At 45.1% G+C, this 22,207-nt stretch overlaps 1 pseudogene; it reads left to right on the forward strand.

Annotated features, from left to right (window-relative positions):
• The first annotated feature begins 309 nt into the window (after positions 1 to 309).
• The window catches only part of LOC112075321 (V-type proton ATPase subunit S1-like), a 26,887-nt pseudogene continuing 4,989 nt past the window's right edge, over positions 310 to 22,207 (forward strand).

Below are 22,207 nucleotides of genomic sequence, written 5' to 3' on the forward strand. Positions count from 1 at the left end.
GTATTAAGGTAGTAAAGTCCAGAAAATTCAGCCCACCATACGCATGAGTGTTCATTACAACAGTTTTCCTACGGTTTCTTCACAGAAAGTTGAAAAGCATCTGGTCTATCTCCTTGCTTATTTTACCGTAAATATATAAAGATAGTGTGCCATATGTTAGCATAGAGATACCGTCAGCCTTGGTTATTAGGACTCTTCCTTTTAAAGATAAGTCCCTCTGTATCCATTGATTTAGCTTCTACAGGTTTTTTTAATAAGCACTGCCGGTTCCGCGGTGCGCAGGGTCGTCACTAGTTACCACAAACACAACGTCATACATAAACCCCGCCTATTCCCAAAAGGGGATTTTAACCCTAAATTGAGCCACACTGCTAACCGTATGCCCAATACTAACCTAAAATTAAGACAAAAAGCAACAACATGTGATATAGCCCATTTTTACTCTGTGGCTGTGATAACTAGTGACAACCAGTACCCAGCGAGAACCTGGAGCATCTCAAGATGGCGGCTGAGCGGAGGATGAGGATGACATCGGGTCGGGGTTGTGTGACTGTGTTTCTGGCCGTGTTGTGCACCTTCTCCGCCGGGACCTGCGACGAACAGGTGCCGCTGATGCTATGGACGAGTGAAGGGTAAGAGCCGTGTGTGTGGTTTTGGTCTGGGGATGCGTTTGTAACCGTGCAAGCTGGTTGACATCTTGTCATTCATATTCCTAGCGGGGATCTTGTCCTATTCGCTCGCTATCAAACCACCTTCTATTTTGGCAATTCATCTGTGAAGCCACTAGCCAGTAAGGGAAATTAAAAATGTTACTCGAAGTATCATTAAAAAAAACACAAACATTAACAATATTTTCACATGACCCTCCCCTTGTACTGTAAAAAAAATTGCACACCCTCTCCCCTCATAAAATTAACTAAAAAATGATGATTGCTACCACACAGCCCTGTGTTTATAGACGTGGTTATCGACTTCACCCCTTCAGCATGGTTTTATGGCACTGTCGATGCCACAGTGTTATGGGCCAGAAGGTTGAGGACTCACCGACCACCACAAACCAGGTCACTCTCCCTGCCTCTCTCATTACACTACTATCATAGCCGGCTGCAAACAATTATCAGCTAGGGGGAAATTATATTTTGACGCTATATTTATACTTATGTTAAATATATGCACATTTTCCACCAACATGTTTCTGTGCCGATGCACCACACACAACCAATAAGCAATGCGTACCCAACCTGGTCTCAGAACATTTCGTATGATTCTTTAGGTAAATCCGAGACACTCCATATTAGTATGATATGTTTCGTATGGTATTTATTAATTTGTTGATGTCCATCATCCATTTCGTATGATATGTTACGAATTCCAATTGGTTTTGGCTAACGTTAGCATAGGTGGCTAACATTAGCTAGGTCAGTGGTTAAGGTTAGAAGTTAGGTTAAAGTTTTAGGGTTAGGGAAAGGGTTAGCGAACATGCTAAGTAGTTGAAAAGTTACTAATTAGCAAAATTGCTAAAGTTGTCCATGATGAGATTTGAACACAACCTTTGGGTTGCTAGACGTTCACATTATATCTGCATATTGCACCTTTAAATACATTTAAAAAGTTAAATGACAAATATTTAGGCTATATTGAAGCATTAGGTTCGAGGCTGAGGAATAGCCAGTCGGATCAAAAGGAGGAGGAGCAATGGCTTTCAGAAAGTATTCACACCCTTTTACCTTTTCCAGATTTTGTTGTGTTACAGCCTGAATGTATTAAATTGCGATTTTGTGTCACTGGCTTACACACAATACTCTGTGTGCAATAATAGTGTTTAACATTATTTTTTTTATGACTACCTCATCTCTGTACCCCACACATACAATTATCTTTAAGATCCCTCAGTCAAGCAGTGCATTTTTTACCAGAAGGGAAACTATTGGTAACAACAATTTTTTTTGGTGAAGTTATTAATTACACTTTGGATGGTGAATCAATAAACCCAGTCACTACAAAGATACAGGTGTCCTTCCTAACTCAGTTGCCGGAGAAGAAGGAAATGAGGCCAGGGGTGACTTTAAAACAGTTACAGAGTTTAATGGCTGTGATAGGAGAACTGAGGATGGATCAACAATATTGTAGTTAATACACAACACTAACCTAAATGACAGAGTGAAGATAAGGAAGGCCTGTACAGAATACAAATATTCCAAAACATGCGTCCTATTTGCAAGAAGGCACTAAAGTAAAACTGCCAAAAATGTGGCAAAGAAATGAACTTTTATGTTCTGAATAGAAAGCATTATGTTTGGGGCAAACACAACACTTCACTGAATACCACTCTTCCAGTGTCTCCGTTAGGAAAAATGTGACGGCGGATATTTAACTGGCAACATTTTAATTTGCCGGACGTTTGAGAAATTTATCGGACCCATATGCATTGGGTGCATAACCTTATTAGAGCATCCACCCACGGTGCTCAGAATGACAGAAATCACATGCATGTCCACCCACGGTGCTCAGAATGACAGAAATCACATGCATGTCCACCCACTGGGTGCTCAGAATGACAGAAATACAGCATGTCCACCTCCACAGGTGCTCAGAATGACAGAAAATCACACTGCAATCGTCACATCCCCACGGTGCTCAGAATGACAGAAATACATGCATGTCCACCCACGGTGCTCAGAATGACAGAAATCACATGCATGTCCACCCACGGTGCTCAGAATGACAGAAATCACATGCAAGTCCACCCACGGTGCTCAGAATGACAGAAATCACATGCATGTCCACCCACGTGCTCAGAATGACAGAAATCACATGCAAGTCCACCCAGCGGTGCTCAGAATAAGACAGATCACATGCAACCACCCAGTGCTCAGAATGACAGAATCACATGCAAGTACCCGCAGGTGCTCAGAATGACAGAAATCACATGCATGTCCACCTGTGCTCAGAATGACAGAAATCACATGCAAGTCCACCCACGGTGCTCAGAATGACAGAAATCACATGCAAGTCCACCACGGTGCTCAGAAGAAGACAAACAGATCACATGCAGCCACCCGCGTGCTCAGAATGACAGAAATCACATGCAAGTCCACCCACGGTGCTCAGAATGACAGAAATCACATGCAGTCCACCCACGGTGCTCAGAATGACAGAAATCACAGCATGTCCACACCACGCGGTCTCAGAAGACAGAAATCACATGGAGCCACCCCGGTGCTACAAGAATGACAGAAACATCAAGCTGTCCACCCACAGATGCTCAGAATGACAAATCACATGCAAGTCCACCCACGGTGACTCAGAGGAATACCATCAATGCATCCCACCCGGAGACTCCGACAGAAAGAAATCAAAACAATGCATCCACCCACGGTGCTCAGAATGACAGAAATTCCCACTCATGTCACATGTCCACCCACGGTGCTCAGAATGACAGAAATCACATGTCCACCCACGGTGCTCAGAATGACAGAAATCACATGCATGTCCACCCACGGTGCTCAGAATGACAGAAATCACAATGTCCACCCACGGTGCTCAGAATTGACAGAAAATCACATGGTCACCCACGTCGCTCAGAATGACACAAATCACGCATGCATGTCCACCCACGGTGCTCAGAATGACAGAAATCACATGCAAGTCCACCCACGGTGCTCAGAATGACAGAAATCACATGTCCACCCGCGGTGCTCAGAATGACAGAAATCACAAGTCGAGAATGCAACTATGTGCCGTCCTTCTTACCGAATTCTGATGTGCACTTTGAATATGTTCAAATAACTTTTCACATTTACTTTTCCTCAGCCAAGAAGATGAGTAAATAACAGCAAAATCACTAGCTGATGTCAATCTACTATAGTATGAAAAGTTTAGGCTACCTATTATATTGGTCAGCTCATCGAGAAAGAAATAGCCAATTCCAACAGTCTCTGGCACAGTTGTTTGGCCGATGGATCCCAGATTCATATAACCAGTAGGCCTAGTCTACATAAAGATAATGTTGTCTGATGAAACAGATCAGAACGTTTATCTTAAGATGTTGATAAACTATTTCTTCACATTTATAAATGCAGCAATGCACGCAAGGCAGTAGGCCGCGCGAATGTTTGTTCCATAATGCAATTAGCAGGAAAACACTATTGTCAAAAGGGCACTGAGCTGCTTCACGAGACAGAGATGAAAATATCTGGTAGAAATTTAGAAAGAGAAGAGATCTAATAGGCTACTTAAAAGCAAGATAAAAACGTTCAGGTTTCAAACAAGGATATGTTTTCAAAATGCATACTGCCTCCAGCTCACTGCAAAGTGGTGTGTGACACGGTGATGAAGCTTGATGCTGATCTCACAACAACTGGGAACTCTGGGAAATCTCCAACTTCAGTGCATTCAAGACAACTGGGAACTCTGGGAAATCTCCAACTTCAGTGCATTCAAGACAACTGGGAACTCTGGGAAATCTCCAACTTCAGTGCATTCAAGACAACTGGGAACTCTGGGAAATCTCCAACTTCAGTGCATTCAAGACAACTGGGAACTCTGGGAAATCTCCAACTTCAGTGCATTCAAGACAACTGGGAACTCTGGGAAATCTCCAACTTCAGTGCATTCAAGACAACTGGGAACTCTGGGAAATCTCCAACTTCAGTGCATTCAAGACAACTGGGAACTCTGGGAAATCTCCAACTTCAGTGCATTCAAGACAACTGGGAACTCTGGGAAATCTCCAACTTCAGTGCATTCAAGACAACTGGGGGAAAAAACAAGCTTAGACTGTGGCGGTCATGAAATTTTGTCAGCCGGTGATTGTCTTTCATTTCTAAACATGTTTTCACTTTGTCATTATGGGGTATTGATGTGTGTAGATGAGAAAAAATATATTTATTACATTTTGATTTCATGCTGTAACACAACAACATGTGGAATAATTCAAGGGGTTGAATACTTCCTGAAGGCCCTGTACTTAGTTTTACCTGCATTCAATACTCATTTCAGGTCAATAAAGTTTTTCTGTAATACAATGAAGGTAGCCTTTAGTTCAGAGAGCCTGGTCAACCAGAGGGGCGTACATAACAGTGTCATCAACATACAAGTGCAGGTTACAGTTGTTTGCTGACAAGTCAGTATTGTTAATGTAAAAAGTACAGGACTCAGAATTTACCCATGTGGGACACCTTTTGTAATGTCCAGACAACCGGATTTAACACCATCAGTAGATACACACAGAGTTCTATATGTCAAGTCATTTTTAAACCAGTTACATGCAGCCTGGTCTTGGCCAGTTGAGAAAAGCCTCTGAATTAGCAGTGAGTGATCAACAGTATCGAAAGCCTTTGACAGGTCAATGAAGAGGTCAGCACAATGTTACCTTTTATCCGTTAACCACATCATTTATAACTAGGGATGGACCAAGCATATCAGCCTCTTAGGTTTAAAAAATCCACTGTCTTGTACAAGTCATCTGGAACATCACAGGTAGCAAATTGTTGAAATGAGAACAAAGATTCACTAGAAGTTGACGGGTTAAACGTCGAGTCAGCTAGAGGCTGGCAGAAGAAAGAGCAGTCGATTGACTGACCAGCATAAATTAAACCATTGTTCTCTCATAAAAAGGCTGCTGAGATAAAATTAGGATTTTAAAAGCATCACTTATCCCATTCTTCTCAGTTACAATGTCAGAGTAGAAGAATAGGAATTTGTACGCTTCAGCACATTACTTCGTTACAAAATCTCTGTTCTTTGCTCCATTCATCTTTCCCTCGATCCTGACTAGTCTCCCAGTCCCTGTAAAACATCCCCACAGCATGATACTGCTGCCACCACCATGCTTCACCGTAGGGATGGTGCCAGGTTTCCTCCAGTCGTGATGCTTTGCATTCAGGCCAAAGGGTTAAATCTTGGTTTCATCAGACCAGAGAATCTTGTTTCTCATGGTCTGAATGTCTTTAGGTGCCTTTTTGTTGTTGTTGTTGGTCTGATGAAACCAAGATTGAACTCTTGCACCTTATCTAACTCTCCGTCGTGAGTCTCATACACTGAAAAAATAAAAACCGGGTCGCAGGTCGCCTAGCGGCTAAGAACATTGAGCCAGTAAACCAAAGATTGTTGGTTCGAATCACCGAACCAACAAGGTGAAATATCTGTTAATGTGCCCTTGAGCAAGGCACTTCACCCTAATTGCTCGTGTAAGTCACTCTGCTTAAGAGCGTCTGCTAAATGACTAAAATTTAAATTAAAAAATGAACACCACACTAACAAAAGGCTCAGAATCAGAATGGAGAACAATTAGCATCTTTATTTGTGTGATTTAAAATGGTTATTTTATTTGAAATGTGTTGATTGTTCTCCATCCACCCCTGATACCATTTCCATTGTCATATTGACGAGAGAGGACCAATGGCGATGAAGCAGATGGCTGCTGTTTTACGATCCCGTAACCAATTGTGTTTTTTTGCCACTGTGTCTTATGACCGAAAAGAGCTTCTAGATATCAGGACAGCGATTACTCACCCCGTACTGGAGTACTTTTTCTTTAACGAGTCGGATGGGAAGGATTTATTTCAGATGCCCGACAAGGCCCTCATCCCCCTCATTCGCAGGAGAAAGAGACGGAGGTATTGGGGATGAAGGTCCGGGTGCCTTGTAAGGATCCGACGCTGATAATCTACCTTCACCGTCGGTCCTATTAGCCAGCGTACAATCAATCAATCAATCAATCAATCCATAATAAAATAGACCAGCTACGATCACGTATATCGTACCAACGGGACATTAAAACGGTAATATCTTATGTTTCACCGAGTCGTGGCTGAACGAGGACATGATTAACATTCAGCTGGCGGGTTTTAAGTGTTTTCGGCAGGGTAGAACCGCGGCCTCTGCTAAGACAAGGGGTGGTGGTCTATGTATATTTGTAAACAACAGCTGGTGCACAAAATCTAAGAAAGTCTCAAGGTTTTGCTCGCCTGAGGTAGAGTATCTCATGATAAGCTGTAGACCACACACTCTTTATCAAGAGTTTTCATCTGTATTTTCGTTGCTGTCTATTTACCACCACAAACCAATGCTGGCACTAAGACCCACTCAGCGAGCTGTATAAGCATAAGCAGACAGGACAACACTCAATGAGCTGTATTCGGCCATAAGCAGACAGGACAACACTCAATGAGCTGTATACGGCCATAAGCAAACAGGAAAACGCTCATCCTGAGACGTGGCTCCTAGTGGCCGGGGACTTTAATGCAGGGAAACTCATCCGTTTTACCTCATTTCTACCAGCATGTTAAATGTGCAACCAGAGGGGAAACAACTCTAGATCTCCTTTACGATACACACAGAGACTCATACAAAGCTCTCCCTCTCCCTCTATTTGGCAAATCTGACCATAACTCTATCCTCCTGATTCCTGCTATCAAGCAAATACTAAAGCAGGAAGCACCAGTGACTCTGTCAATAAGAAAGTGAAGCAGATGCTAAGCTACAGGACTGTTTTGCTAGCACAAACTGGAATATGCTCCGGGATTCTTCCGATGGCATTGAGGTGTACACCACATCAGTTATCAGCTTCATCAATAAGTGCATCGACGACGTCGTCCCCATAGTGACCGTACGTACATATCCCAACCAGAAGCCATGGATTACAGCCACATCCGCACTGAGCTAAAGGATAAAGCTGACGCTTTCAGGGAGCGGGACTCTAACACGGAAGCCTGCAAGAGATCCCGCTATGCCCTCTGACAAACCATCAAACAGGCAAAGTGTCAATACAGGACTAAGATTGAATCGTACTACACCGGCTCTGACGCTCGTCGGATGTGGCAGGGCTTGTAAACTATTACAGGCTAGAAAGGGAAGCACAGCCGCGAGCTGCCCAGTGACACGAGCCTACCAGACGAGCTAAATCACTTCTATGCTCACTTCGAGGCAAGTAACACTGAAGCATGCATGAGAGCATCAGCTGTTCCGGACGACTGTGTGATCACGCTCTCCGTAGCCGATGTGAGTAAGACCTTTAAGAAGGTCAACATTCACGGGCCTGTAGGACCTGCCTTGTTGATAGTGCTGTTAAGAAGGTAGAAACTAGGGCCTGTAGGACCTGCCTTGTTGATAGTGCTATTAAGGTAGAGCAGAGCTTTATTATGGACAGACTCCTCCCCATCTTAGCTACTGTTGTGACCATGACAGTTTACAATCCAGGGTTACTCCAAGCAGTTTAGTCATCTTAACATGCTCAATTTACACATTATTTATTACAAGATTTAGATTAGGTTTAGGGTTTGAGTCTTTTGTTCCAATTACAATGCTTTAAGTTTTAGAAATATATTAAGGACTAACTTATTCCTTGCCACCCACTCTGAAACCATCTGCAGCTCTTTGTTAAGTGTTGCAGTCATTTCAGTCGCTGTAGTAGCTGGCGTGTATAGTGTTGAGTCATCCACATACACACTGGCTTTACTGTTCCTCAAAGCCAGTAGCAGGTCATTAGTAAAGATTGAAAAAAGTAAGGGCCTAGACAGCTGTCCTGGGGAATTCTTGTTTCTACCTGGATTATGTTGGATTGTCTTCCATTAAATAACACCCTCTGTGTTCTGTTAGACAGGTAACTCTTTATCCACATCATAGCAGGGGGTGTAAAGCCATAACACATGTGTTTTTCCAGCAGCAGACTATGATCGATAATGTCAAAAGCTGCACTGAAGTCTAACAAGACAGCCCCCACAATCATTTTATCATCAATTTCTCTCAGCCAATCGTCATTTGTGTAAGTGCTGTGCTTGTTGAATGTCCTTCTCCATAAGCGTGTTGAAAGTTTGTCAATTCGTTTTTTCTGTGAAATAGTATTGTATTTGGTGAAACACCATTTTTTTCAGAAGTTTACTAAGGGTTGGTAACCCAGTTACGATTGTTGGGAATGCAGAATGACTTTAGTTTCCCTCCAGGCTTGAGGGCACACGCTCTCTAGTAGGTTTAAATTGAAGATGTGGCAATCTCGTCCGCTATTATCCTCAGTAATTGTCCATCCAAGTTGTCATACCCCGGTGGCTTGTCATTGTTGATAGACACCATAGTCCCTGTGCTCAAGAACACTAAGGTAACCTGCCTAAATGACTACCGACCCGTAGTACTCACGTCTGTAGAGCAATATTGACATGAAGTGCTTTGAAATGCTGGTCATGGCTCACAACACCATTATCCCAGAAACCCTAGACCCACTCTAATTTGCATACCGCCCCAACAGATCCACAGATGATGCAATCTCTATTGCACTCAACACTGCCCTTTCCCACCTGGACAAAAGGAACACCTATGTGAGAATGCTGTTCATTGAATACAGCTCAGCGTTCAACACCATAGTGCCCTCAAAGCTCATCACTAAGCTAAGGACCCTGGGACTAAACACCTCCCTCTGCAACTGGATCCTGGACTTCCTGATGGGCCACCCCCAGGTGGTAAGGGTAGGTAACAACACATCCGCTTCGCTGATCATCAACACAGGGGCCCCTCAGGGGTGCTCAGCCCCCTCCTGTACTCCCTGTTCACTCATGACTGCACGGCCAGGCACGACTACAACACCATCATTAAGTTTGCCGATGACAACAGTGGTAGGCCTGATCACCAACAACGACCAGACAGCCTATAGGGAGGTCAGACACCTGGCTGTGTGGTGCCAGGACAACAACCTCTACCTCAACGTGATCAAGACAAAGAAGATGATTGTGGACTACAGGAAAAGGAGGACCGTGCACGCCCCCATTAACATCGACTGGGCTGTAGTGGAGCAGGTGGACAGCTTCAAGTTCCTTGGTGTCCACGTCACCATCAAACTATCATGGTCCAAGCACACCAAGACAGTCGTGAAGAGGGCACGACAAGGCCTATGGGTCCTCAGATCCTCAAAAGGTTCTACAGCTGCACCATCGAGAGCATCCTGACTGGTTGCATCCTGACTGGTTGCATCACTGCCTGGTATGGCAACTGCTCGGCCTCCGACCGCAAGGCACTACAGAGGGTAGTGCGTACGGCCCAGTACATCACCGGGGCCAAGCTTCCTGCCATCCATGACCTCTATACCAGAGGAAGGCCCTAAAAATTGTCAAAGACTACCGAGCGCCAAGTCTAGTTCCAAAAGGCTTCTTAACAGCTTCTACCCCCCCAAGCCATAAGACTACTGAACAGCTAATCAAATGGCTACCCAGACCCCTCTATTACGCTGCTGCTACTCTGTTTATTATCTATGTATAGTCACTTTAACTCGACATACATGTACATATTACCTCGGTTAACTGGTGGCCCCGTACATTGACTCTGTACCGGTATCCCCTGTATATACCCTCGCTATTGTTATTTTACTGCTGCTGTTTAATTATCATTTTTATCTAAAAAATTTAAAAACACAAAAAAAAATGTTTTTTTCTTAACTTCTTAAAGCGTTGTTGGTTTAAGGGCTTGTATTCAGCATTTCACTGTAAGGTCTACTACACCTGTTGTATTCAGCATTTCACTGTGAGGTCTACTACACCTGTTGAATTCAGCATTTCACTGTAAGGTCTACTACACCTGTTGTATTCAGCATTTCACTGTAAGGTCTACTACACCTGTTGTATTCAGCGTTTCACTGTGAGGGTCTACTACACCTGTTGTATTCAGCATTTCACTGTGAGGTCTACTACACCTGTTGTATTCAGCATTTCACTGTGAGGTCTACTACACCTGTTGAATTCAGCATTTCACTGTAAGGTCTACTACACCTGTTTGTATTCAGCGTTTCACTGTGAGGTCTACTACACCTGTTGTATTCAGCATTTCACTGTGAGGTCTACTACACCTGTTGTATTCAGCATTTCACTGTGAGGTCTACTACACCTGTTGTATTCAGCATTTCACTGTAAGGTCTACTCACACCTGTTGTATTCAGCGTTTCACTGTGAGGTTCCTACACCTGTTGTTTCAGCGTTTCACTGTGAGGTCTACTACACCTGTTGTATTCAGCGTTTCACTGTGAGGTCTACTACACCTGTTTATTCAGCATTTCACTGTGAGGTCTACTACACCTGTTGTATTCAGCTTTCACTGTAAGGTCTACTACACCTGTTTGTATTTCAGCATTTCACTGTGAGGTCTACTACTACACCTGTTGTATTCAGCGTTTCACTGTGAGGTCTACTACACCTGTTGTATTCAGCATTTCACTGTGAGGTCTACTACACCTGTTGTATTCAGCGTTTCACTGTGAGGTCTACTAAACCTGTTGTATTCAGCATTTCACTGTAAGGTCTACTACACCTGTTGTATTCAGCATTTCACTGTGAGGTCTACTACACCTGTTGTATTCAGCGTTTCACTGTGAGGTCTACTACACCTGTTGTATTCAGCGTTTCACTGTGAGGTCTACTACAGCTGTTGTATTAGGGTTGTATTCAGCATTTCACTGTAAGGTCTACTACACCTGTTGTATTCAGCGTTTCACTGTGAGGTCTACTACACCTGTTGTATTCAGCGTTTCAACTGTGAGGTCTACTACACCTGTTGTATTCAGCATTTCACTGTGAGGTCTACTACACCTGTTGTATTCGGCATTTCACTGTGAGGTCTACTACACCTGTTGTATTCAGCATTTCACTGTGAGGTCTACTACACTGTTGTATTCAGCATTTCACTGTGAGGTCTACTACACCTGTTGTATTCAGCATTTCACTGTGAGGTCTACTACCCCTGTTGTATTCAGCATTTCACTGTGAGGTCTACTACACCTGTTGTATTCAGCAGTTTCACTGTGAGGTCTACTACACCTGTTGTATTCAGCAGTTCACTGTAGAGGTCTACTACACCTTGTTGTATTCGGCATTTCACTGTGAGGTCTACTACACCTGTTTGTATTCGGCATTTCACTGTGAGGTCTACTACACCTGTTGTATTCGGCATTTCACTGTGAGGTCTACTACACCTGTTGTATTCGGCATTTCACTGTGAGGTCTACTACACCTGTTTATTCAGCATTTCACTGTGAGGTCTACACCTGTTGTATTCAGCATTTCACTGTGAGGTCTACTACACCTGTTGTATTCAGCATTTCACTGTAAGGTCTACTACACCTGTTGTATTCAGCATTTCATGTGAGGTCTACACCTGTTGTATTCAGCGTTTCACTGTGAGGTCTACTACACCTGTTGTATTCTGCTTTCACTGTGAGGTCTACTACACCTGTTGTATTCAGCATTTCACTGTAAGGTCTACTACACCTGTTGTATTCAGCATTTCACTGTGAGGTCTACTACCCTGTTGTATTCAGCATTTCACTGTGAGGTCTACTCACCTGTTGTAATTCAGCATTTCACTGTGAGGTCTACTACACCTGTTGTATTCAGCATTTCACTGTAAGGACTACTACACTGTTGTATTCAGCATTTCACTGTAAGGTCTACTACACCTGTTGTATTCAGCATTTCACTGTAGGTCTACCACACTGTTGTATTCAGCATTTCACTGTGAGGTCTACTACCACCTGTTGTATTCAGCATTTCACTGTGAGGTCTACTACACCTGTTTGTATTCAGCATTTCACTGTAAGTCTACTACACTGTTGTATTCAGCATTTCACTGTGAGGTCTACTACACTGTTGTATTCAGCATTTCCACTGTAAGGTCTACTACACCTGTTGTATTCAGCATTTCACTGTGAGGTCTACTACACCTTTTGTATTCAGCATTTCACTGTGAGGTCTACTACACCTGTTGTATTCAGCATTTCACTGTGAGGTCTACTACACCTGTTGTATTCAGCATTTCACTGTGAGGTCTACTACACCTGTTTGTATTCAGTCATTTACTGTAAGGTCTACTACACCTGTTGTTTCAGCATTTCACTGTGAGGTCTACTACACCTGTTGTATTCAGCATTTCACTGTAAGGTCTACAACCCTGTTGTATTCAGCATTTCACTGTGAGGTCTACTACACCTGTTGTATTCAGCATTTCACTGTGAGGTCTACTACACCTGTTGTATTCAGCATTTCACTGTGAGGTCTACTACACCTGTTGTATTCAGCATTTCACTGTGAGGTCTACTACACCTGTTGTATTCAGCATTTCACTGTGAGGTTACTCACCTGTTGTATTCAGCATTTCACTGTAAGGTCTATCTGTTGTATTCAGCATTTCACTGTAAGGTCTACTACACCTGTTGTATTCAGCATTCACTGTAAGGTCTACCACCTGTTGTATTCAGCATTTCACTGTAGGTCTACTACACCTGTTGTATTCAGCATTTCACTGTAAGGTCTACTACACCTGTTGTATTCAGCATTTCACTGTGAGGTCTACTACATCTGTGTATTCGGCGCATGTGACAAATAACATTTTATTTGAATATCAAATATGAAACAAGTTTTACCTCAGTACCATATCCCTACCAGCTCTCTGAAAAGTAACATCAACAATACTTTCCTGTGGTTTTGTGTTTTAAAATTTAGAGCAGCTGAAGGACAAACCAGACAGAAAACCGGTAGAATAAGTTTAATGTATTTTGGTGTATTACAGCCTGATTAATCAGACTAACCCTGACTAATGGTGTATTACAGCCTGATTAATCAGACTACCCCTGACTAATGGTGTATTACAGCCTGATTAATCAGACTAACCCTGACTATGGTGTATTACAGCCTGATTAATCAGACTAACCCAAGAGCTGCTTTTTACTTTGAAATGTAACATTGGTTTGCTTGTCAGGCACGCCTCTTTAGTTTTCCTGTTTCCTGTTTTCCTGGCCCTCCTGAACGATGTCAGGTCTAGTCTGCCGTCCCAAGCGTGTCCTGCTGCTGGTCACATAGTGGGTATCAGTCAGCTGAGCTCATACCTGGAGACCGCCCTGGGGTCCGCCCGCGGAACGTACTGCTCTTCCTGCAGGACAAGGTAATACACACACCAGACAAACCTACCTTAGTACCCGTATATTAGTTAGTCTATGTCTTTTACCCGTGTGACTCCCTGTTCTCTCTCTTTTCTCTCCCTCCCCCCGTCTCTCTCTCTCTCTCCTCCCCCCGTCTCTCTCTCCTCCCCCCCGTCTCTCTCTCTCCCCCGTCTCTCTCTCTCTCCCCCCCGTCTCTCTCTCTCTCCCGTCTTCTCCTCTCTTCCCGTCTCTCGCTCTCTTCTCTTCTCTCTCTCCGCTCCTCTTTCTCTCTCTCGCTCTCTCCCCCATCTCCTCTCTCTCCCCCTCTCGCTCTCTCCCCCCATCTCGCTCTCTCCCCCTCTCCGCTTCTCCCCCATCTCGCTCTCTCTCCCCCGTCTCTCTCTCTTCTCCCCCCTCCGTCTCTCTCTCTCTCCCCCGTCTCTCGCTCTCCTCCCCGTCTCTCGCTCTCTCCCCCCGTCTCTTCGCTCTCTCCCCCCGTCTTCTCTCTCTCGCTCTCTTTCTCTCTCTCGTCTCGTGCTCTCTTTCTCTCTCTCTCGCTCTCTCCCCCATCTCTCTCTCTCGCTCTCTCCCCCATCTCTCTCTCTCCTCTCTCCCATCTCGCTCTCTCCCCCCGTCTCGCTCTCTCTCCCCCCGTCTCGCTCTCTCTCCCCCGTCTCGCTCTCTCTCCCCCGTCTCGCTCTCTTCCCCCCGTCTCGCTCTCTCTCCCCCGTCTCGCTCTCTCTCCCCCCGTCTCGCTCTCTCTCCCCCCGTCTCGCTCTCTCTCCCCCGTCTCGCTCTCTCTCCCGTTCGCTCTCTCTCCCCCCGTCTCGCTCTCTCTCCCCCGTCTCGTCTCTCTCCCCCCGTCTCCTCTCTCTCCCCGTCTCGCTCTCTCTCCCCCCGTCTCGCTCTCTCTCCCCGCCGTCTCGCTCTCTCTCCCCCGTCTCGCTCTCTCTCCCCCGTCTCGCTCTCTTCTCCCCCGTCTCGCTCTCTCCCCCGTCTCGCTCTCTCTCCCCCCGTCTCGCTTCTCTCCCCCCGTCTCGCTTCTCTCCCCCCGTCTCGCTCTCTCCCCGTCTCGCTCTCGCTCCCCTCCGCTCTCGCTCCCCGTCGCTCTCGCTCCCCCGTCTCGCTCTCGCTCCCCCCGTCTCGCTCTCGCTCCCCCGTCTCGCTCTCGCTCTCCGTCCTCTCCTTCTTACTCCTCCCCGTCTCTCTCTCTCTCTCCGTCTCTCCTTCTTACACTCCCCGTCTCTCTCTCTCCCCCAGATGAGCATTGAGGACTTCACCATGTACGGAGGGGCGTTTGGCAACAAGCAGGACAGTGCCTTCCCTAACCTCGAGGAGGCGCTCCTCTCCAGCCCTTCCCCATTGGTCCTGCCTGCCGTGGCCTGGCCAGCATCCAGTGCTGTGATCGGTCAGCTCCAGGACCAATTAGACACCTCTCCTCTCTTCATGGAACCAGAGACACTCAGCCAGCTACGACTCAACATTTCTACCCCCGCCCTGCTGGTCTTCAGACTACCCTACAGCACCGGGTATATATATATATATATAACACACACACACACACGATTCTGCTTATCTCACTGGTCTGTTTTTTATGGGTGTGGTTTATACAGATATGGGTGTGGTTTATACAGATATGGGTGTGGTTTATACAGATATTGGTGTGGTTTATACAGATATGGGTGTGGTTTACCTGATTTTGGTTTCTAACAGGTCTGATCTGATGTCTGCTAAGGAGGTTCTCAATGGGAATGGTGAGTTCCAACGTTTTACCGCTTTACCGGGCTACTGTTCTGGTAGTGTATTCTACTGTTCTACTGTACGGTGGCTCTGCTGGGACAAACATCACCTACATTCACTGTGTTCCTTATTACAGTATGGTGCAGATTGCTGAAGACTAACTTGTTGAGTGTGTGTTAGATGAGGTGATTGGACAGGTGATGAGCATTATGAAGAGCCAGTCTGTCCCCTACACTGCCATCTACACTGCAATGAGACCCTCACGGGTAAGTGTGTGTTAATCCATGTCTGTGTGTTTATTTGTTTGTCATATATATGGAAAGAGAGTTTACATTTATTAAACTTTCTAACTGTAAATCTGTCTATGACGTACAGGACCAGTCAAAAGTTTGGACACCTACTCATTCAAGGGTTATTCTTTATTTTTTACTATTTTCTACATTGTAGAATAATAGTGAAGACATCTAAACTATGAAATAACACATATGGAATCATGTAGTAACAAAAAAGTGTTAAACAAATCTAAATATATTTTATATTGGAGATTCTTCGAAGTAGCCAACCTTTTGCCTTGATGACAGCTTTGCACACACTTGGCATTCTCTCAACCAGCTTCATGAGGAATGCTTTTCCAACTGTCTTGAAGGAGTTCCCACATATGCTGAGCACTTGTTGGCTGCTTCTCCTTCACTCTGCGGTCCAACTCATCCAAAACCATCTCAATTGGGTTGAGGTCGGGAGATTGTGGAGGCCAGGTCATCTGATGCAGCACTCCATCACTCTCCTTCTTGGTCAAATAGCCCTTACACAGCCTGGAGGTGTGTTGGGTCATTGTCCTGTTGAAAAACAAATGATAGTCCCACTTAGCACAAACCAGATGGGATGGTGTATCGCTGCAGAATGCTGTGGTTAAGTGTACCTTGAATTCTAAATAAATCACTGACAGTGTCACCAGCAAAGCACCCCCACACATCACACCTCCTCCTCCATGCTTCATGGTGGGAACCACACATGCAGAGATCATCCGTTCACCTACTCTGCGTCGCACAAAGACACGGCGGTTGGAACCAAAATTCTCTAATTTGGACTCATCACACCAAAGGAAAGATTTCCACCGGTCTAATGTCCACTGGTCGTGTTTCTTGGCCCAAGCAAGTCTCTTATTATTATTGGTGTCCTTTAGTAGTGGTTTCTTTGCAGCAATTCTACGATGAAGGCCTGATTCAAGCAGTCGCCTCTGAACAGTTGATGTTGAGATGTGTCTGTTGCTTGAACTCTGAAGCATTTATTTGGGCTGCAATCTGAGGTGCAGTTACTTGCTACTTTCTGAGACTGGTAACTCTAATGAACTTATCCCGTGCAGAGAATGCCAAGAGTGTGCAAAGCTGTCAAAGCAAAGGGTGTCTACTTTGAATAATCTTAAATGTAAAATATATTTTGATTTGTTTAACACTTTTTTTGGTTACTACATGATTCCATATGTGTTATTTCATAGTTTTGATGTCTTCACTATTATTATACAATGTAGAAAATAGTAAAAAATAAAGAAAAACCCTGGAATGAGTAGGTGTGTCCAAACTTTTGACTGGTCCTGTATGTATGTAATGTATGTGTGTGTGTGTGCGTGCGTCCTTGCAAATGGAACTGTCCATGCTATCCATCCAGAGCCCTCTGTCTGTCTCTATGATGTGTGGTTACCACCTCTCTCTCTGTCTCTATGGTGTGTGGTTACCACCTCTCTCTCTGTCTCTATGGTGTGTGGTTACCACCTCTCTCTGTCTTATAACATGGTGTTGTGGTTACACCTCGTCTCTCTGTCTCTATTGGTGTGTGGTTACCACCTCTCTCTCTGTCTCTATGGTGTGTGGTTACCACCTCTCTCTCTGTTCTATGGTGTGTGGGTTACCACCTCTCTCTCTGTCTCTATGGTGTGTGGTTACACCTCTCTCTCTGTCTCTATGGTGTGTGGTTACCACCTCTTCTTCTGTCTCTATGGTGTGTGGTTACACCTCTCTCTCTGTCTCTATGGTGGTGTGGTTACCACCTCTCTCTCTGTCTCTTAGTGTGTGTGTGGTTACCAACCTCTCTGTCTGTCTCTATGGTGTGTGGTTACCACCTCTCTCTCTGTCTCTATGGTGTGTGGTTACCACCTCTCTCTCTGTCTCTATGGTGTGTGGTTACCACCTCTCTCTCTGTCTCTATGGTGTGTGGTTACCACCTCTGTCTGTCTCTATGGTGTGTGGTTACCACTCTCTCTTCTGTCTCTATGGTGTGTGGTTACACCTCTCTGTCTGTCTCTATGGTGTGTGGTTACCACCTCTCTGTCTGTCTCTATGGTGTGTGGTTTACCACCTTCTCTCTCTGTCTCTATGGTGTGTGGTTACCCACCTCTCTCTGTCTCTATGGTGTGTTGGTTACACCTCTCTCTTCTGTCTCTATGGTGTGTGGTTACCACATCTCTCTCTGTCTCTATGGTGTGTGGTTACCATCTCTCTCTCTGTCCTCTATGGTGTGTGGTTACCATCTCTCTCTCTGTCTCTATGGTGTGTGGTTACCACCTTCTCTCTGTCTCTATGGTGTTGTGGTTACCACCCTCTCTCTCTGTCTCTATGGTGTGTGGTTACCACCTCTCTCTTGTCTCTATGTGTGTGGTTACCACCTCTCTCTCTGTCTCTATGGTGTGTGGTTACCACCTCTCTCTTGTCTCTATGGTGTGTGGTTACCACTCTCTCTTCTGTCTCTATGGTGTGTGGTTACCACCTCTCTCTCTGTCTCTATGGTGTGTGGATTGTACCACCTTCTGTCTGTCTCTATGGTGTGTGGTTACCACCTCTTGTCTGTCTCTATGGTGTGTGGTTACCATCTCTGTCTCTATGGTGTGTGGTTCCACCTTCTGTTCTGTCTCTATGGTGTGTGGTTACCACCTTCTCTCTCTGTCTCTATGGTGTGTGGTTACCACTTCTCTCTCTGTCTCTATGGTGTGTGGTTACCACTCTCTGTCTGTCTCTATGGTGTGTGGTTACCATCTCTCTCTCTGTCTCTATGGTGTGTGGTTCCCTCTCTCTCTCTGTCTCTATGGTGTGTGGTTACCACCTCTCTCTCTGTCTCTATGGTGGTGTGGTTACCACTCTCTCTCTGTCTCAATGGTGTGTGGTTACCACCTCTCTCTCTGTCTCTATGGGTGTGTGGTTACCATCTCTCTCCTCTGTCTCTATGGTGTGTGGTTACCACCTCTCTCTCTCTGTTCTTTAAGGTGTGTGGTTACCACCTCTCTCTTGTCTCTATGGTGTGGTGTGTTACCACCTCTCTCTCTGTCTCTATGGTGTGTGGTTACCACCTCTCTCTCTGTCTCTATGGTGTGTGGTTACCACCTCTCTCTCTGTCTCCCTAGGAGGTGTCATTGTCTCTGGATATGAAGGCTAGTGTGGGAGGAGGGCGCTCCCTATTGCAGTACGGAGACAGAAAGAGGGAGAGGGACAGACAGCGGGAGAGAGAAAGAGGAGAGAACCAAGTCAAGGAGAAGACAGGAGTCTACCCTCCAGTTGAGTTTAAGGTAAGATCTGTTTCTTTCTAACTTGTTTAAAGGTCCAATGCGGCCGTTTTTATCTCAATATCAAATAATTTCTTGGTAACAATTAAGTACCTTACTGTGATTTGTTTTCTTTTAAAATGGTCAACAAGAAACAAAAATAGCTTCTTAGCAAGAGGAATGTTCCAAGGAGGGGTCTGAGTGGGGAAACTGAAAACGAGCTGTTTTTGGTCTATTAACCTCTCTTGTGTACGTGAGACGTTAGCGTCCCACCTCTTCAACAGCCAGTGAAACTGCTGGGCGTCAAATTCAAATACAGAAATACTCATTATAAAAATTCAGAAAACATAACATATTTCACATAGGTTTAAAGATTAACTTCTTGTGAATCCAACCACGGTGTCAGATTTAAAAAATGCTTTACGTCGAAAGCATACATTACGATTATGAGAACATAGCCCAGCAGACAAATCATTACAAACAGTAGCCAGCCAAGTAGAAGTTACACAAGTCAGAAATAGAGATAAAATGAATCCCTTACCTTTGATGATCTTCATATGGTTGCACTCAGCAGACATTCATTTACTCAATAAATGTTCCTTTTGTTCGATAAAGTCTCTTTATATCCAAAAACCTCAGTTTTGTTTTCTTCAGTAATCCACAGGCTCAAACGCAGTCACAACAGGCAGACAAAAAATCCAAATTGTATCCGTAAAGTCCATAGAAACATGTCAAACGATGTTTATATTCAATCTTCAGGTTGTTTTTAGCCTAAATAATCGATAACATTTCAACCGGACAATAACGTCGTCAATATAAAAGGTAAACAAGAAAGGCACTCTCGGTCGTGCGCATGAAAAAGCTCTGTGACACTTTAGGGTCCACTCATTCAGACTGCTCTTACTTCCTCATTTTTCAGAATACAAGCCTGAAACAATTTCTAAAGACTGTTGACATCTAGTGGAAGGCATAGGAACTGCAATTTGAGTCCTAAGTCAATGGATACTGTAATGGCATTGAATAGAAAACTACAAACCCCCCCAAAAATACTACTTCCCGAATAGATTTTTCTCATATACACTGGGTATACCGTACATTGGGAATATACACCGAGTATACCGTACACTGGGAATATACACCGAGTATACCGTACACTGGGAATATACACCGAGTATACCGTACACTGGGAATACTGTTGACATCTAAGATTGGGGTTACGCAGGCTTATCAAGGGAATGGATGCAACAATTCTTGGATGGGTTATCTAACAGTTTCATATATTGGGTTCACATTGGTTTGAGAGTGGATTGGCCTAAGAAAAACTAAACAATTGATCCAAACTTGGCTTTTTACCCCAAAAATATAATATAATACCCTCCCGGAATAGGATTTTGCTCTATATATTGACCAGACTCGGTTAGTATTACACTGCACCCTAATTGAAAAGTAAATTGGGAATATACAACAACGAAACAGATAAAAAGACACACGTTGTCACTCATAGTGGAATATACAACCGGGTGTCTTGATGTTGATCTTAAAAAAGACTCCGTACGATGGGGAATATACCCTGGGTTATTGAGCTGCGCGTACACAGGGGTGTGGGTGACTATATAACACGAGTATACGTAACTGGGACAATCACATGAACACTTCAGTAGTATGTAAGTGGTGTTTAGGCGGGATAAAACATACAGACAGGTGATTAATTAGACAAACTCCGAGTTATCCATTTATCAGCTCACAACATAGGTGGATATGCGCGGTTCAGAGATATTTGTCGCAGATGAAAATTAGGGGACAATTTACTCTTTACCCAGACGATATAGGGCCGTGGCCGGGGTGTAGCAAGCACTCGGGGATAGCTCAGTGAGGTCACGAAGACAGGGCCGTGAGGTGAGACCACAGGAGTATAACGGTGGACACTGGGGCAATATAGTGAGGTGCAGAACAGGGTATGACCCGGTACGTCTGGGGAGATGTGAGAATAACGGGGATCGCACGTGGCGTGTAAGCAACAGGACGTGGGAATCGATTACAGACCGTGAGGCGGTAATACAAGCGGTGGCACTTGGGGGGATATGAGAGCAGTGAGCACCAAGGCGTAAGTGAGAGTAGACACGGTACGACATGGGGGGAATATACCCAGTACACTGGGATATGTGAAGGTGAGACTGCAGAGGGTGTATCACTGTTGAACAGGCTCGTAGAGAAGTATAGAAGGGTGGGGGCCGCGTTATAGAAGAGCTGTGGCGACAGGATCCTGGTGTCTCACCCTCAGGCCCTGTGTATTGCAAGTGAAGAGGTCCCATGTCGGTCGCGGCCTAACGCTCGCTGGTCATGGCTGAGAACAAACACGCAGTCGGGTCACGGCCCGCTCGGTCTCATAGACCTCCGGCCGAAGGTCGTGAGTCTCACAACCAGGGCGGCCGACGGTGCACAACCGCAGGGTGCCAGGGGCTAACACCAATCCTGTTCACTTAAGGACGGTGAGGTGAGACAACAGGCCCCCTGGCCAGCCTGGTCTGCACGGGCCTGCCTTCCGCGCCAACGGCCCGTGTCTTCACCGGGTTGTATCGACACACAACGCGTGTTCTCGCCTGTCGGTCTACGGTGAAAGTCTTATCAAAATAACCTACCTGCTCACAAACCTCCAGTCACCTCATCACCGGGCAAACCTATCCTCATCTAGTCTCAAAAAGCATCAAATAACAACCTTCAACCGCCCCACTAATCTACAGAGCCTTGTTTCAACAGAAAGTCACGAGAAAATCAAATGGTCCCTCAACGAACCCATCACATAAACAAAAACCAACAAGACAAGGGCAGACCTTGCACAACACTGCCAGGAGATGCCCTATCGGGGGATCTTCAAAAAAACACCGTCTCACCCTCACGCCCTGTCTCACCCCACGGCCCTGTCTCACCTCACACGGCCCTGTCTCACCTCACGGCCCTGTCTCACCTCACGGCTGTCTCACCTCACGGCCCTGTCTCACCCCACGGCCCTGTTACAGAAACTCAGGCCCTGTTCAACCTCAAGGCCT

Source organism: Salvelinus sp. IW2-2015, unplaced genomic scaffold, assembly GCF_002910315.2.
Source record: "Salvelinus sp. IW2-2015 unplaced genomic scaffold, ASM291031v2 Un_scaffold3086, whole genome shotgun sequence".
Lineage (NCBI taxonomy): Eukaryota > Metazoa > Chordata > Actinopteri > Salmoniformes > Salmonidae > Salvelinus > Salvelinus sp. IW2-2015.